This window comes from Alligator mississippiensis, chromosome 4, assembly GCF_030867095.1.
Source record: "Alligator mississippiensis isolate rAllMis1 chromosome 4, rAllMis1, whole genome shotgun sequence".
Taxonomy (NCBI): domain Eukaryota; kingdom Metazoa; phylum Chordata; order Crocodylia; family Alligatoridae; genus Alligator; species Alligator mississippiensis.
In genome coordinates this window covers 43,070,063-43,084,304 of record NC_081827.1, presented here as the reverse complement: position 1 = coordinate 43,084,304, position 14,242 = coordinate 43,070,063, and positions in this window count along the sequence as shown.

The window sequence follows — 14,242 nt, the reverse complement described above, 5'->3', positions numbered from 1 at the left end:
ACAAGTGTTGCACAGCCCGCAGGGAGCCTGGCAGCAGGCAGGGAGGGGGACCCCCCTCTACTGCTGGTGCTCTTGGGCTGATTGGAGTGTTAGGGCAGCGATTTTGGAGTGGAGGGGTGTAACAGGTAACTGTTCTGGGCCGAGCTAAACTGTGACCCGCACACCTGTTCCTGAGGCAACCACCCGCCTTCTCGCCTTCCATGCCTTGATGTTAATTAATTAGTTGATGTTAATTAGCAGGAGGCTGCCATTGTACTGCCCCGTTGCCAGGGGGCACTATCTGCGGCTCCTATCCTCCCCAATACCGCAGCCCAAGCCTCGCAGATGGAATATCTATTATATAATCGGCCTTTTTCCCCCAATCAGGCCCCTCTTTGGGCCTTCTCAAGTGTCATCGCCCTCTCTTGGGGCCTTCTCTGTGCTGTCGCCCTCTTTCAGGGCCTTCTTAAGTGCTGCCCCCTTCTCTGGGGCCTTCTCAGCACTGCCGCCCTCTCCTCGGGCCTTGGTAAGTGCTCGCCACACCCACACTAGGGCCTCTCAGTAACGCCCCCTCTCTGGGGCTTGCCACGCCCGCACTGGGCTTCTCAATAAGGCGCTCCCCTCTCTGGGGCTCGCCACGCCCACACTAGGGCTTCTCAAAAGTCCCCCTCTCTAGGGCTCGCCATGCCCATGCTAGGGCTTCTCAAAAGTACCCCTCTTTCGGGCTGGGGTCTATACACCCTCCTGGGCCCTCACACTCCACTGTGGGTTCCCCCTGAGGCCTCCTCCAACCCCTTATAGCCTCACCCAAACCACCAGTTTAAACAACAACAAAACACAAGCCCCTGGGCTGTAACATAAATTGAAGCCGCCTGGCTAAAACAACATTGCTCAAGCCTCTGAGAGCTGCCATAAGCTGTCGCTGCGGTCAGGCTTTTCCTCACCTCCTGCCTTAGGGAGCTCCTGGCTCTCTGGCTGCTGACAGCGAACTGCCTCTGGTCTCAGCTCCTGGGCTTTATAAGGGCTAGGCCCTGCCCCCTCTGGTCAGCTGACCTTCCCTGGTTGCCCCGGCAACCCACAGCTGTGCTCCTTAGTCACTGCTAGGGCTCCTTCCCTAGCAGTTTTCCACTCTTCAGGCACAGGGCACCTGAGCGCTCTGTGACGGGCCAATCAGGGGGTGAGGGAACATTTTGGAGGGCTGAGGGGGGATCTGAGAGGTAATGGGGAAGGGGCACTGGGGTGATTTGGAAGGTGAAAGGGAAGACCCAAGCAACATGAAGAGGCTCTTTCCCCCCTCCTTCCTAGCTTATACTATGGCTTGAGAACTGGAGAGCAGGGCAGGCATGGAACAGACCTGCAGCCCTAGCCATACTCCTCCTTGTTAGTCCTCTAGCCACAGGTCTGAGCAGTGCACATTAGAACGGTATTAACTTCAAATATGTAACTGATCACTAACACTAGTTAACCTTAACACAGACTAACCATCTGTGTTAACTCTAACATGTAATTGCACCCTAAGAAACTTTTGTTAAAACTTATAGCTACTGCTGTCCTCCAGTTGAGATCCACTGGCTGGAGCCCTAGTGTGGATGAGGAATGGGTGACCACTGATACTTTAAAGACTGTGGCATAGGGGCTTGCTTAGAAATAAGGCAAGCAAGGTTCTTTGAGTAGATGTGATATCTTTTATTAGACCAACTGAGTAGCTGGAAAAAAGTTTGTGGCAAGCTTTTGGGCGCAGTCACCCATCTTCAGGTATAGGGAGTCTCTGCTGTTCTGAGACTCCAAAACATGTTTTAGGAATAAGATATTTCAAAAGTATATAGGTGACTTAGGACCAAAGCTATAACTAAGTATCTCCTCACCGGTAATGATTTAAGCCCATGGGTCTTAGTTGCATAAATTAAGCAGGTACTTAAAGTTCCAGCAGCTGACTGAAGATCTGCCAGCACTAGAGGTGTTACCATTGCTACTGGGGAGAGGCTTAAACTGGTAGGCAAGTGTAGTAGACACAACTTTGTAGTGTTCCATTCCATAGCCCCTATTTAGGGCTAAATTCTCCTTTAATTTGTCCTCAGTTTTAACTCAGATCATACTCAAAGAAAACTCATAAACTCAAAGGATAATTTAACAATATTTGAATAGCAGTAATGACATTGCCACCTAGATTTTCCTGGGTATTAATGACTAGATGGGAAAATGGCCTTAAACTGTTATTTGAGCTATAAAAGTCCTCTCAGACAGTTATTAATCCCCAAGAGATGTTCAGCACCTTGATGGTTATTGCTCCAATAAATTACTGTAGTAGATATTTCTCTCCTGCACACCTCTTCATCAACCATAACATGTAGTTTTGCATAATCTACAATTGCTTGGATTGTGCAATTATGCAGAGGCAGGACACCAGTTCATGCTCACTAATTATGATTCCTTTCTTTAGCATCACTATTTCAGGATAAAAATGTGCAAGCATAGGCAATGGAAAAGCTAGAGAAAATATAATATCATCTGTTATTACAAAGGTCTACACATACTTTATGAGGCAATTGGAATGTGGTCTTTTGTTTATAAACTGCATTTCACATCCATATTCCTGTGTTTATCAGAGAATGCACTTGTTCTTGCATTATCTGTTGCTTCATTTATGAGCTAATGTAAAAAGGATAGGAAACCAGAGTAATATGATGAATAAAATATATAAATATAACTCTGAGGGTTTTATTAGAAGTGTCTGTATCAGTTTTTTCATCTGTATTATGTCCCATTTGGACCATTCTCTTGGCTCAAAGGAACTTTAAACTATGCTGAGTGAACAGAAAGGGATTCTCCTGGCATGGGGAGCACTTTGGCTGATGAAGGCTAACTACATGGGCTCCTTCCTATCTCTTCCACACTCAAAATGAATGGCCATGTAAGAGGGGGTATGCCAAGGTAAAAACATGAGATGTGGCCAGAATGTGCTGTATCCTGACAACACCCTTGAATACTTTCCATTTTCGTCAGTCCTGGACATAGCAGAAAAATGATCCAACTCCCAGTGCAATTTAGAAGAGTTTAATCGAGACCTTTCTACTAGGGGGAAAAAGATAATGGAAGGTCACCCTTGATTTACTTATCCTCAAGGTGAGCCAAGACCACATTTCACAAGACAACAGTCTAGCCTCTCATGACTATGGAACCATCCTGAATTGTCTTCTAGTACAGGGATAGACTAGAGAGAACTGCAGGACTTAGGCATAAGAGTCTCCATGGGCACAAGCTCCCTTGAAGCCTTCTAGTGAATTCTTCTGTGTGGCTCAGTTAGAATCATCTATGTTGACCTTTTTTAAGTTATGTACTGTGTAAGTCATGTTGTGCCAAATCAAGTATTTCTGTACACCTAATAGCCAATACACCCACATGCATAGCCTCCAGACCCAAGATACACAAAACACTCCATTAAAATCTAAAAGGGCTTGATATACCACGACCCTCACAGTGACACCCTGCAGGAAATTTGTTACAATACAATGCCTCCTTGAAAAAAGCAGCCGTCCAGGCACAGACTGACAAAGCTCATAAGTTCCCCAAAAACATCTAGCAGGGTGGCAGAGGGGTTGAACTTTTGAGAAGGAGCTGAGTGATTCTGTTAACTGATAAGGTCAGAAAAGAAAACTTGCTGTCTAGAAATACATATGAACAAAGATAAAATGAGCTTTTCCAACACAAATTACACAAATCTGTGTGCGGGCAAAGGGAAAAGGTGCATGATGACTAGTGTGGAAAGTAATGAGTAATGAACTTTGATTCCATCCTATATTTTATGCTGATGAAGAAGGGAAGCTGTAGTGCAAAGGGCACTGGGCTCGACCTCAGATGACCAGGTTTTAATTCTCAGCTCAGCCTGGACTTCCTATGAAACAGTAGGTCAAATCACTTAATCTTTGTTGTGCCTTAGCTTCCAGTCTTTACTGTGGAAGAATATTGCTTACGAGGATGAAGTCCACTAATGATTGTGAGATACCCCAAATACTAAACAGTAAAATGTTAGGAAAAGAATTCCTACCCTGAACTCTCCCAACCTACTGAGTGGGACTTTTTGTTTCTGAAGGGACAAATTGAAATTTCATGAAAAAAAATGTTAACATTTAAAGGTTTCTTTCACATATGCATTTTCAATAATATGTTTAAGTTTTAAAATATTATGGAAATTTGCATTGAATGTGCAATTAAATTCCCTTACTCATTGAGTTAAGGTTATTAATTAAATTATTAATACTTGGACATGTTTAATAATGTATTAATCATCTAGTCTATTAATAATGCTATGAAAGATATGGACAAACTAAGACTGGTTCTATTTAGAGTCAGACATAACAGAAGCACCTGAATTATTTGAAAACTGCATGAGACAGTTTAACTAGCTATATCTAGTGCTTTTTCAGTACGCTACTACATTCAGCATAAAATATTTCTAAGATTAAAAATTAAAAGCCCTAATAGTGGGCTGTCTCACTGGAGAGAGAAAAAGAGAAAGAGAATTACTTTGTTGCTCTTACAATGGAATTTGGAGAAATATTTTCATCACACAGAGTCATTTCAACCTTAATCTTAAGGTTTAATGAACAACACATATCTAACAGAGGAAAAGTTCTAAGGACAGGGTCAAAGAAAGGACTTGTGCTCCTAAAAAATAAGCTCTCCAATGCTTCCAGAGAAGACTCCAGAGCATAGGAGTCCTGTACAGGGGTCACTTAGCCACAAAGAGTGAGTGCAAAAGGGAATTTGACTCTGTAAATTAATGGCTAGCTGAGAGTAAAGAGTCATTGGTTTATTGTTTGCTCCAAGGTTTATATTTTATTCAGTCTAAAACTTTAAATTTTAGACAATTCTTCATAAATCCTATTTTTTGATCCATTCCTACATGTCTGAATTTTGTGCAGAAATTCCTTGGAAAGTGATTCTCTATATGACAGTGAAGCATACTGACCATTTTTAAAATTATGAGTCTCTGATGTACTTGGTCCTTATCATCCCTGGTTTGTGATAGAAAACAGCAGGGTAAAAGTGAGCTGTGGATGCACAAAATGCACTGATTGCTGTGTGAGGCTGGGGAGATCACTTCGTATTTCTATGCCTCTGTTTCTCCTGCCATTCTTTATCTGTCATCTTTAGCTGTATTAGAAGGAAGACGAGGGTTTTTACAGTGCCTGGCACAATGCAGCAGCAATCTCTAGGCACTACTATAACATAAGTAATACTAACACAAAATGTAGTAAATCCTAATTGACCTCAACATTCACCAAACAAATGGAACTGCGACCTATGCCAAATAGTAAAATCTGGTATGCTTCTAAAGGGGCTGGTGTACACTTTAGTTGCAAACAGTTGTTGCACTATTATACAAGAGAGAATTTGACCAGCTAAGAATGTAATAGAGAGGAGAGGATCTTTGTCATTACCATGGGCTATTTAGGTCCTCAGTGGGTTATTGGCTTGAGCAGACATCTTCAGAGGCATTTAAATCAGTAACTCCCATTGGAATCAGTAGGAGTTAGGTACTTAAATATTTTGAGGAACTGAACCTTGATGACAATGTGAACCAGTGGCACTCAACTTTTTGGTCCCACGGACCAGTTGAGTGGCATGGGGCCTGTCCCTGAGCCAGATTGGACCGCACACCAGGATCAGGTCCTGGGGCCCCGCATTGCCACCATCCACCAAGATCAGGCTCCAATGCCCCATGTTGCCACCAGGATCAGTCTCTGGGACCTGCACTGTCCCTGCCTGGTCCCATGTGCCAGGGTCAGGCCATACATTGCCTTGTGTACACAAACTAGCATATAGGGACACAGTCCACAGGACTCCACACGGGCTTGGGGGAACCCTGTGGGTCAGATAACAGGCCAGGGATTAAGCACCCCTAGTCTGAAAAATGTGAAGAGTGGGTCTCTATTTCCTGCAGGAATTCTGTTTTAAATACATAAATGTTCTTGAAACCGCTTCTCAGAATTATTTAACCTGGAAGGAACTTCCAGAATTCGTTCTCCTGAATCATGGTCAAACTGATGTAAATATTCTTAAATCATCCTTGGTCTAGCTTTGAATTCGTGTAAGCAATTTCTTCCACCAGCCTATTTTGGCATTTGGTTCCACTGACTGTTGCAAAGTTTCCCTGACATTTAATCACATTTTTCTATGCCAAAGAACTAGTCCATTATTACTTCTGTTCCCAGTAATAAATGAGAATGGAAGCTGCTTGTGGCTGCCTCCCCTCTCCCTCCTTTATTTGCTTTCTTTATTTTCTAGGCATTTTTCACATCTTCCTTTAGACATCTTTTTTTCAGTTCAACATGCCTGATTCTCTTATCTAGTGCTCACACAACACATTTTCTTAACCTTTCAGCAAACATACTGCTTTCTTCTTATCTCTCTCCAGATTTCTGTTCTCTTTGAAATGGTGTGGTGCCCAACACTGAGTCAAGTACTAAGAGGAAGGCCAAAGCAGTGTCTAATAGAGTGGAATAATTATCATAGTTGATTTATATGCAGTAGTCTTATTAATATGAACCAATACAGATTGCCTTTTCTGCCACAGTATCAAATTGGACTTGACTTTCATTTTTATCATCCTCTTTAATCTTTATAGTCTTCTCTCTGGTACTACTATTTGATATGTTACATTACAGAATGCAGAAGGCAATCCAGTTATGGATGATGCAGAGATGGCTGAAGTATTTAATGCCTTTTCTTTTACTCAGACATAGATATTAAGGCTGGAAGGCACCTTGAAAATCATCAAGTCCAGCCCCCTGCCCAGGGGCAGGAAGTCAGCTAGGGTCAAAGGATCCCAGCAAGATAATCATCCAAATGTTTCTTGAATGAATCCAGAGTAGGTGCCTGCACCACTTCTGGAGGGAGTCTATTCCAGGCTTTGGGGGCTCGAACAGTAAAGATGTTTTTCCTTATGTCCAGCCTAAAACGGTCATGGAGGGGTTTATGACCATTGGTCCTTGTTATCCCTTGAGGCGCGCTGGTGAACAGATGTTCCCCCAGATCCTGATGGATACCCCTTACGTACTTATAGGCAGCCACCAGGTCACCCCTGAGGCTGCCCTTTTCTAGGCTGAAGAGTCCTATGGCTCATCATAAGGCCTGTTCTCCTGCCCTCTGATCATGCATGTGGCTCTCCTCTGGGCTCTCTCAAGCTTCTCGACATCCTTTTTGAATTGTGGAGCCCAAAATTGGATGCAGTACTCCAGCTGCAGCCTTATCAAGGCCAAGTACAGCAGGAGGATGACATCCTGAGATTTTCTTGAGAAGCATCTATGGATGCAAGCCGGAGTTTTATTTTCTTTACCAGCTGTGACATCACATTGATGGCTCATGTTCATCTTGTGGTCAATCATGACCCCCCAGTCTCTTTTAGCCATGGTGCTAGCAAGCGTAGCGCTGCCGAGCTTATAAGTGTGCTGCGGGTTTTCTTCCCTGAGGCTGAGTACCTTGCATTTTTCACTACTGAACGCCATCAGGTTTATATTTGCCCACTTACTAAGCTTATCCAAGTCAGCTTGGATCACTAACCTATCCTTAGGTGTGGATGCTATGCCCCAAAGTTTAGTGTCATAGGCAAACTTGGCCAGCGCACTTCTGACACCAATGTCCACATCATTGATAAAGATGTTAAAGAGAACTGGTCCAAGGACAGAGGCTTGGGGGATGCCACTGGTCATGAAGTGCCATAATGATTCGCTTACATCAACTACTACTCTCTGGGTCCAACCTTGGAGCCAATTTCCCAGCCATCGAACTGTGGTGTAGCCAAGGCCACATTTGCCAATTTTTCCATGAGGAGATCATGAGACACCAGATCAAAGGCTTTTTTAAAGTCCAGATATATGATGTCAATCTCGTCTCCCTTGTCCAGGTGATATATCACCTGATCACAGAAGATGAGATTGCTCAGGCAAGACCTACCCGTGACAGTCTTCACAAATATGGGAAACTACCAGATGGCAAATACAGTTGACAACAAAGATAGGGAAGAACAAAAACAGCCTAGGATAATGGCATAAAAGGTTAGGGATTACTTAGAGAAGCTAGATCCTTCAGGTCAGCAGGGCTGGATGGGATGCTGAGATAATTTTAGAGCCATTAGCTGTTCTCTTTGAGAATTCATGGAGTTCGGGTGTGGTTCCAGGTGATTGGAAAAAGGCAAACAGTGCCCATATTCAAGAAAGGTAAGAAGGAGGATCTAGGGAATTACAGACCTGTCAGGGTGACTTTGATACCTGGAAAGATCATGGAAAAGGTCCTGAATGGTCATGAAGCACCAAAGGAGAAGAAGGAACAGCCATCATGGATTCACCAAGAGCAAAACATGACTGATCAACTTGATAGCCTTCTATAATCAGGTGACAGGGTCTGTGGATGGGTGGAAAGCAGTGGATGTGATAAACTTTGACTTTAGCAAGACTTTTGTCACTGTCTCCTATGACATTCTCATTAACAAGCTAAGTACATGCAGATTAGATGAAAGTAGTATAACCTGGATATATAACTAGAGACCTACCAAAACTGAGGAGTCAGGGAGATAATTTAATGAGCTGGTCGTGGGATTCTCCATCAGGTAGCCCCTCCCTTCAGTGCTGATTAGTCATAAGGGCTGTCCACTATGCAGCTCCACCCCTCACCACTGGTTGGTGGAGAAGGGTAGAGTTGTGTGACAGGCAGCCCTCTCAGCCAATTAGCAGCAAGGGATGGGGGGGCCCTGCCATTTTGGCTGTTCCCCTTTGCGTCAGCCCCTCCCCCACCACCACCAGCCCACCAATGAGCTGCAAGGCTGGGCCACAGCAGTCCTGAGGACTGATGGATCCCACTGGGGAGTCAGCATTTAATTTTTAGTAAGTTTTTTTTTATTCTGCAGATTTTGTGGCCAATGCCCGATTCCACAGTTTCCGCAAAATCCATGAAATAACAAACTGAATAGGTCCCTACATATAACTCGTCCTTCTCTGCAATACTGCAGCCCAGCCAGTCATTCCTCAGTCTGTACTTGTGCATGTAATTATTCCATTCAAAGTGCAGGACTTTTCACTTGTCCTTGTTGCACTCTATCTGATTGATTATAGACCCTTTTTCTAGTCTATCCAAGTCAACCTGGATCTTAGCCCTACCCTCCAGAGTGGCTACAACTACACTCAGCAGGAAGTACTCGTTGTGAAAGCAGCTCCTATAACACTACCTCTGCCTGTTCTTCATAGTTGACTATGTATCACATTGTTCTATTTGATTTAATGCTCAGAGATCAATTACCAAGGGTAAGATACTTTCCTTGTTGATCACCATCTTTGTTGTCCCCCAAAGCACTAGCTATACTTACTCAAGCAAAGACAGAGATGGGAAGAGACAAAGGTGGAGAACACGGTGCTACCCTGTTCTCTGCAGAGAATGCTAAGAACACTGACTTTGTCCCCTTACACACCAGGATAGCTGGCGGGACATACATAGGTGAGTAAACTATTCTGTGAAAACAATGACAGAGAAAGGTGCAAACCATGGCCCAATTTATTCTTTCCATTTTCTTGAAGTGGTGCAGCTATGCTTTACTCTCAGAGCACAGTTTATTTCTGTAATCTACCCTGGTGTGTCTGATATGAACAAAGTCATCAGGGGGCCTTAGAAGATGCCTGTACTTCATCGGAGGCAAGTTCAGAATAGCTGCTATAAGCCATGCCTCATCTCTCACTCAGTGTGCACTAAAACCTGGAAATTAGGCAGCCAGCTTAGCGTATTTCTATAGTGTTCCAAGGAGTATGCCTGGGACAGGGAATTTAAAAACAGTTATGGACATATGCTCAGGGCTGCAATAAACTAGATACACTAATTTTAGGCTTTGGCACATGGTAAGTATGAGCCAGTGGACGTGCCATGGTATTCAGTGTTCCTCCTTGGCAGTGTAGACATAATCTTTGAGACAGGAAGGAAACTATTACTGAGATAAGAACACGGGCAACCGGGACTGAAAGGCAGGCTTAAAATTCTAGGGGAAAAAGAAATTGCCATAACAGATCAGAAGAATTGTTTGCCTTGACCAATATCTTGCCTCTTAGTAGTGAGCAGTACATGATATTTTGGAAAAAATAGGAAAACCCTACGCTGAACAATGATGTTTAAATATGCCAAGGAATAAAAAGTTATTTTATCTCTGGAAACACAAAGTTTTATATTCCCAAACTTTGATCCATGATGTACAAATGAATTTTAAAATATGTGTTTTCTCACTCTTAGGATCAGTCATTACCCAAGTAATTTGGCACATGAAACAAATATAATTTGTGAAATTAAAATGATTGTACTTTAAAGCTGAATGGCTTGTTCAGTTACATCTTTGAAGACAAATTCTGTTTTGTTAATTAGATACATATCTTTCACTTATCACAGTGCTTTTATTTTCTTGTTCAGTATTGACTGAAATTGAAAGAAGTTAAAACTGGATACTCTATTTGTTCGATGTGCTTGAAACACATCGCTCTCTCTCTCTCTCTCTCTCACACACACACACACACACACACACACACACACACACAATCAAATGGTGAAAACCAGTACTGAATTCATATAATTCAGATATTGTTGCCAACATGCTATTAAGCTTTTGCATCTAGACGCCACTAGTAAAATATTATATTAAATGCTGCAGCAGTGTCTGAAACATCTATTTATTTTAAAACTAGTGTTCATTAACACCCTGTACCATTAGGTGCATGCACTTTCTTTTGGGCCCAGTAAGGGTTCATTAACTCATGATTACTCAGGCAGGTTCTGATATTTACCCCAGATATTAACTGAATATTATTTTAGGCCATGATTGATACCAGTTTGCTCAGTATGTCTACAAAGGAGGGAAGTACTATTCACAGTCCACCTTTAATTGAAATCTTGTTGATATGGAAATGTTGTAATATTGATCTGGCTTCCACTAAATGCAATAAGACGTTCAGACTTAGATGCTTCAGGACAAATTATACCCTGCCATGTAACCCTCATGACCCAACCAAAGTCCAAGTACATTTTTTTGCCGGGCAGAACTTGTCCTTATGAATAAAACAGATAACATGTAATGCGTCAATTTTATTCACATTGAGCCCACAGGTTATTCAGACTCTATGGCCCAACTTTTACCATTGAACAGGGGTCCCAGGAGGAATCTGGATAATTCAGACAGCATTCCCCCTGGAGTTCCAAGGCAGCCAGTATGGCCCAAGCCAGCATGCCTCCTTTCACTGGCCAGGGAACAGGGAACTAAGGACAAAGTCCTGTCCTCATTTCACCCTGTTTGGAGATTAGAGCCAACCTCACTAAATGGTAACAGCATGAAAATCACTGAGTAGCAAGTGTTTAAACTTATGAAACCGGCTCTTTTCCAGGATTTTCCAAAGAACATATCAGTTCTAGCAAGAATTTATCTGAATTTTATAAAAATATCCCCTCTCCTGCTATTCAGTGCTAGAAATGGAAAAGGCATATTTTAAATTGACTGAACTAAAAATACAGCTTTCTTCATACTTTTGCATTTTACCAGTTCCTGTTTTCTTTGGTTGTGATATCTCCACCCAATTAGCAAAAGGCTCAGAAAGAAGAAGAGATGCTCTTCTTTTCCCTTCTTGTGAGCTACAAAATTTCTCTGCTCTCTGCCATATCTATGGTACTGTGTCAGTTAGTTCTAACTGGAAGTCTCTGCAGAGGCACCAAGGTGTACATAGGGCCTGTCTACACATTCATTTACTGCACAGTAAGTGGCTTTTACATGGTGTCTACACATGGGGGCATTACAGCGCAGTAATGCTGTGTATGGACTGACTTGGGACTAAAGTTAGGTGCAACAAGGTGTCTACACATGTCTTACTGCATAGTAACTATTCAGGTGGTATCATACAGGTAGCAAATTTTCACCCAAGTCAGCATAAGTCACCATAGTTACTACTGTGCAATAATTTTCGGTTACTGCGCAGTAACGGTGCATGTGTAGATGTGCCCACAGAGACTGAACCACTTTCTGTTAGCAGGTTCTAATCTGCCTTTCCAGATACACTGGATGGTATACTCAAGGTTCATTGCAGGGCAGGAAGTTTTGATCTGCTGCATGGTGCCTGTTGAAGATGACATTATTTTCTTGTCCTGTTAAGCTCTTTTACACGTATAGAATCCTTTTGAACACTCCTGTAAGAATTGATTTTTAAAATCTCAGCTAATTCATATATTTATTTTCAAACACATTTTCCCTAATCCATGGGCTCATTAGCTCTAAAAACCTCAGAAAATAAATTTAAATGTTTATTTCTTCTTTCCTCAACATATCTTGCCTAAATGCTATTCCTTGCAAGAACCCTTGCCAGCAGCTTCCATGCAACACCAAAGGACAAACAGGAGGAAACAGGTATTTTTGCAGAGTTTTCTTCCATGCTACAATTCTAAACTACATGGTCTATTTGTGCAACCATTAGTCATATGTGGGACCCTGGGGGCTGCCTCTGGTACAGTGCATAAGATCTTAATTTTCAGCATAATCAAAAGTCCAATCTGGGAGGCTCCTGAGACATCCATCCAACCTCATTTCCAAGGTTGACACACATAGAGCAGGATAGGGTTCATTTACTTGGTGGTAGCAGGACTGAATGTTTTGCCACTGTAGGATAGATGTACCCATGTACCTCTTCCAAAGTTCACTGAAGGCAACAGAGTTTCCAATTGGCATCATTGTGTTGCGAGTTAGGTTATTAACACTGTCCTTAACACCTCAATGATTTTGAAATTGATCTTTTTGGCTAACAGTTGGGAACAATGAACCTCCTTATGCACTTAAACTCTTCTTAAAGACTTTCAAAGTGGGAAGATTTTTTTTCTAAATTTAAGCCATTTTCAATACAAAACAAGCATCCCGAATTCTGCAAATGTTACTCCTTATTCATAGATTCATAGATTCATAGATGTGAGGGTCGGAAGGGACCTCAAAAGATCATCGAGTCCGACCCTCTGCATAAGCAGGAAAGAGTGCTGGGTCTAGATGACCCCAGCTAGATACTCGTCTAACCTCCTCTTGAAGACCCCCAGGGTAGGGGAGAGCACCACCTCCCTTGGGAGCCCGTTCCAGACCTTGGCCACTCGAACTGTGAAGAAGTTCTTCCTTATGTCCAGTCTAAATCTGCTCTCTACTAGCTTGTGGCCATTGCTTCTTGTAACCCCCGGGGGCGCCTTGGTGAATAAATCCTCACCAATTCCCTTCTGTGCCCCCGTGATGAACTTATAGGCAGCTACAAGGTCGCCTCTCAACCTTCTCTTGCGGAGGCTGAAAAGGTCCAGTTTCTCTAGTCTCTCCTCGTAGGGCTTGGTCTGCAGGCCCTTGACCATACGAGTTGCCCTTTGCTGTACCCTCTCCAGGTTATCCGCATCCTTCTTGAAGTGTGGCGCCCAGAATTGCACGCAGTATTCCAACTGCGGTCTGACCAACGCCCTATAGAGGGGAAGTATCACCTCCCTGGACCTATTCATCATGCATCTGCTGATGCACGATAAAGTGCCATTGGCTTTTCTGATGGCTTCGTCACACTGCCGGCTCATGTTCATCTTGGAGTCCACTAGGACTCCAAGATCCCTTTCCACCTCCGTGCCACCCAGCAGGTCATTCCCTAGGCTGTAGGTGTGCTGGACATTTTTCCTCCCTAGGTGCAGCACTTTGCATTTCTCCTTGTTGAACTGCATCCTGTTGTTTTCTGCCCACTTGTCCAACCTATCCAGGTCTGCCTGCAGCTGTTCCCTGCCCTCCGGCGTGTCCACTTCTCCCCATAGCTTTGTGTCATCTGCAAACTTGGACAGAGTACATTTCACTCCCACGTCCAAGTCGCTGATGAAGACATTAAAGAGTATCGGTCCAAGGACCGAACCCTGCGGGACCCCACTGCCCACACCCTTCCAGGTCGAGACCGACCCATCTACCACGACTCTTTGGGTGCAACCCTCTAGCCAATTCGCCACCCACCGGACTGTGCAGTCATCCACATCACAGCCTCTTAACTTGTTCACCAGTATGGGGTGGGATACCGTATCGAAGGCCTTCCTTATGTACCAGGCAGATGGAAAAGTAAGGGAGAGAGAACCTAATGGTTGTAAATGATTAGCTTAACAACTTGTGTGTTTACATTCTGATAGATTTTAAAGCTAAAAGGTACCTTTACGATCATCTAGTCTGACCACCTATACAACCCATGGCACAAGTCTCACCACA